Raw genomic sequence first — 5288 nt, 5'->3', positions numbered from 1 at the left:
GCTGTTGAGCCAGAGATTGAAGCTGATTGCTAAGGTTCACTTGAATGTAGCTGCAATTCCAAACTAATTCCGAAAAATATAATATATTTTTTTTTAATTTCAAACAATCCCTTAAACAGTTTTATAGGATCCCAAAGACTTGAGTGAATATTTGCCGACAAATTTTTCTAAAAGTAGAAATTACGATTTTTATAAGTATAACTGACATCACATTCATATGTATATCCGTTGGTTCTCCGCTTTGGACGATCCCTACTTGTTAGAAGAGTCTCTTAAAAGTAAACTGATCACAAATCATTGAGATCTGCAGCAATCAGCTGTGAAACCTGCAGAAAGTGTTCAATTTCCCTGCAGCGCCCCCACAGGGAAAATAAAGTATTACGTAGAAACCATTCAAATCAATGGGTTGTCTATGTAGTGCAGGACAGGTCAGGTCCTCCAGAGCCAGAGAAGACCTTCTAAGCCGTTCTCCACACTCCAGCCAGAGGATCCTGGACAGTGACCCACTCTATTAACTCTGAATTCACTGATGATGTATGAAAATAGACTGTTGAAACTGGGCAAAATCACAATAATGCTGAATGATTGATGGGACCACGGACAGCAGTCGGACTGGACGTTACACTCGGCTCTACATGTCCGGCCAGAGAGTTAATGCATTTTCTGTAACATTATCTGCTGCAGCTTTGCAACATGATCCAGACATAAAATGCTCCTTATCTGACCAGGAATGGAGACCCGGGCTACAGCAGATGGTTATAATTCCATAGATGATATCTGTGTCCCCACATCTTCTGCTATAACATCCCAGCAATCACCAGGAGACCAGTGACACTCATTATCCTGATGTTTCACCCAGCTCTCCCCGAGGCTCCATGCTCAGCATTCCCACTACGATATTGATTTTCCACCATTGTCAGTGTAGAACCGTCTCCTAGACCGCCACATCCCTTATACACAGAAAAGGGGAGGGGAGGGGGGGGGGAGATTAACCAAAACTAGTGCAAAAGAAAACTGTTTAGTTACCCATGGCGACCAATCAGAATCCACCTCTCATTTTTCAAAGCTCCTTTGGAAAATACAAGGTGGAATCTGATTGGTTGCTGACAATTCTACTTTAAACCAGTTTTGATAGATCTCCCGCAGTGATTCTCTGCCTTTCACTACAATGTTACTAATGGGTCCAAAATGTTGTGTTAACAAAGTAATAAATCATTATCGGATAGGACTCCGAGCTCCAATTTCCTGACACTGAACTATAAATCCTCAAGTTAAATTATAAAATTCTGTCTGCTAGCAGCTACTCCTAGAGGGAGCATAGGAGATTACTGCATACAGATATATACAGCCACCACTAGAGGGAGCATAGGAGATTACTGCATACAGATATATACAGACACCACTAGAGGGAGCTCAGGAGATTACTACATACAGATATATACAGCCACCACTAGAGGGAGCTCAGGAGATTACTGCATACAGATATATACAGCCACCACTAGAGGGAGCTCAGGAGATTACTACATACAGATATATAAAGCCACCACTAGAGGGAGCTCAGGAGATTACTGCATACAGATATATACAGCCACCACTAGAGGGAGCTCAGGAGATTACTGCATACAGATATACACAGCCACCACTAGAGGGAGCTCAGGAGATTACTCCATACATATATATACAGTCACCACTAGAGGGAGCTCAGGAGATTACTACATACAGATATATAAAGCCACCACTAGAGGGAGCTCAGGAGATTACTGCATACAGATATATACAGCCACCACTAGAGGGAGCTCAGGAGATTACTGCATACAGATATATACAGTCACCACTAGAGGGAGCTCAGGAGATTACTGCATACAGATATATACAGCCACCACTAGAGGGAGCTCAGGAGCTTACTACATACAGATATATACAGCCAACACTAGAGGGAGCTCAGGAGATTACTGCATACAGATATATACAGCCACCACTAGAGGGAGCTCAGGAGATTACTGCATACAGATATATACAGTCACCACTAGAGGGAGCTCAGGAGATTACTGTGTACGGTCTACAGTATATACTGACACTGCCCTGTGTACGGTCTACAGTATATACTGCACTGTGTACGGTCTACAGAATATACTGACACTGCACTGTGTACGGTATATACTGACACTGCCCTGTGTACGGTCTACAGTATATACTGCACTGTGTACGGTCTACAGAATATACTGACAATGCACTGTGTACGGTCTACGGTATATACTGACACTGCACTGTGTATGGCCTGCAGTATAATACTGACACTGCCCTGTGTACGGTCTACAGTATATACCGACACTGCCCTGTACCGTACACAGGGCAGTGTCAGTATATACTGCAGGCCATACACAGTGCAGTGTCAGTATATTCTGTAGACCGTACACAGTGCAGTGTATACCGTAGACCGTACACAGGGCAGTGTCAGTATATACTGTAGACTGTACACAGTGCAGTATATACCGTAGACCGTACACAGTGCAGTGTCAGTATATACTGTAGACCGTACACAGGGCAGTGTCAGTATATACTGTAGACCGTACACAGTGCAGTATATACTGTAGACTGTACACAGGGCAGTGTCAGTATATACCGTAGACCGTACACAGGGCAGTGTCAGTATATACTGTAGACTGTACACAGTGCAGTATATACTGTAGACCGTACACAGTGCAGTGTCAGTATATACTGTAGACCGTACACAGTGCAGTATATACCGCAGACCGTACACAGTGCAGTATATACCGTAGACCGTACACAGTGCAGTATATACTGTAGACCGTACACAGGGCAGTATATACCGTAGACCGTACACAGTGCAGTATATACCGTAGACCGTACACAGTGCAGTATATACTGTAGACCGTACACAGGGCAGTATATACTGTAGACCGTACACAGTGCAGTATATACTGTAGACCATACACAGGGCAGTATATACTGTAGACCGTACACAGGGCAGTGTCAGTATATACTGTAGACTGTACACAGTGCAGTATATACTGTAGACTGTACACAGGGCAGTATATACTGTAGACCGTACACAGGGCAGTGTCAGTATATACTGCAGGCCATACACAGTGCAGTGTCAGTATATTCTGTAGACCGTACACAGTGCAGTATATACCGTAGACCGTACACAGGGCAGTGTCAGTATATACTGTAGACCGTACACAGTGCAGTATATACTGTAGACCGTACACAGGACAGTGTCAGTATATACCGTACACAGGGCAGTGTCAGTATATACTGCAGGCCATACACAGTGCAGTGTCAGTATATTCTGTAGACCGTACACAGTGCAGTATATACCGTAGACCGTACACAGTGCAGTGTCAGTATATACTGTAGACCGTACACAGGGCAGTGTCAGTATATACTGTAGACCGTACACAGTGCAGTATATACTGTAGACCGTACACAGGGCAGTGTCAGTATATACCGTAGACCGTACACAGGGCAGTGTCAGTATATACTGTAGACTGTACACAGTGCAGTATATACTGTAGACCGTACACAGTGCAGTGTCAGTATATACTGTAGACCGTATACAGTGCAGTATATACCGTAGACCGTACACAGTGCAGTATATACCGTAGACCGTACACAGTGCAGTATATACTGTAGACCGTACACAGGGCAGTATATACAGTAGACCGTACACAGTGCAGTATATACCGTAGACCGTACACAGTGCAGTATATACCGTAGACCGTACACAGTGCAGTATATACTGTAGACCGTACACAGGGCAGTCTCAGTATATACCGTAGACCGTACACAGTGCAGTATATACTGTAGACCGTACACAGGGCAGTGTCAGTATATACTGCAGGCCATACACAGTGCAGTGTCAGTATATTCTGCAGACCGTACACAGTGCAGTATATACCGTAGACCGTACACAGGGCAGTGTCAGCATATACTGTAGACCGTACACAGTGCAGTATATACCGTAGACCGTACACAGGGCAGTGTCAGTATATACTGTAGACCGTACACAGGGCAGTGTCAGTATATTCTGTAGACCATACACAGTGCAGTATATACCGTAGACCGTACACAGGGAAGTGTCAGCATATACTGTAGACCGTACACAGTGCAGTATATACCGTAGACCGTACACAGGGCAGTGTCAGTATATACTGTAGACCGTACACAGGGCAGTGTCAGTATATACCGTACACAAGGCAGTGTCAGTATATACCGTACACAGGGTAGTGGGTAGTGTCAGTATATACCGTACACAGGGCAGTGTCAGTATATACCGTACACAGGGCAGTGTCAGTATATACCGTAGACCGTACACAGGGCAGTGTCAGTATATACTGTAGACCGTACACAGTGCAGTATATACTGTAGACCGTACACAGGGCAGTGTCAGTATATACCGTACACAGGGCAGTGTCAGTATATACCGTAGACCGTACACAGGGCAGTGTCAGTATATACCGTACACAGGGCAGTGTCAGTATATACCGTACACAGGGCAGTATATACCGTAGACCGTACACAGTGCAGTGTCAGTATATACTGTAGACCGTACACAGGGCAGTGTCAGTATATACTGTAGACCGTACACAGTGCAGTATATACTGTAGACCGTACACAGGGCAGTGTCAGTATATACCGTAGACCGTACACAGGGCAGTGTCAGTATATACTGTAGACTGTACACAGTGCAGTATATACTGTAGACCGTACACAGTGCAGTGTCAGTATATACTGTAGACCGTACACAGTGCAGTATATACCGTAGACCGTACACAGTGCAGTATATACCGTAGACCGTACACAGTGCAGTATATACTGTAGACCGTACACAGGGCAGTATATACAGTAGACCGTACACAGTGCAGTATATACCGTAGACCGTACACAGTGCAGTATATACCGTAGACCGTACACAGTGCAGTATATACCGTAGACCGTACACAGTGCAGTATATACTGTAGACCGTACACAGGGCAGTCTCAGTATATACCGTAGACCGTACACAGTGCAGTATATACTGTAGACCATACACAGTGCAGTGTCAGTATATTCTGCAGACCGTACACAGTGCAGTATATACCGTAGACCGTACACAGGGCAGTGTCAGCATATACTGTAGACCGAACACAGTGCAGTATATACCGTAGACCGCACACAGGGCAGTGTCAGTATATACTGTAGACCGTACACAGGGCAGTGTCATTATATACCGTACACAAGGCAGTGTCAGTATATACCGTACACAGGGTAGTGTCAGTATATAC

The sequence above is a fragment of the Bufo gargarizans genome, chromosome 11 (genome assembly GCF_014858855.1).
Source record: "Bufo gargarizans isolate SCDJY-AF-19 chromosome 11, ASM1485885v1, whole genome shotgun sequence".
NCBI lineage: Eukaryota > Metazoa > Chordata > Amphibia > Anura > Bufonidae > Bufo > Bufo gargarizans.
The sequence above is the reverse complement of the archived record's forward strand: the minus strand, read 5'-3'. Positions refer to the sequence as shown.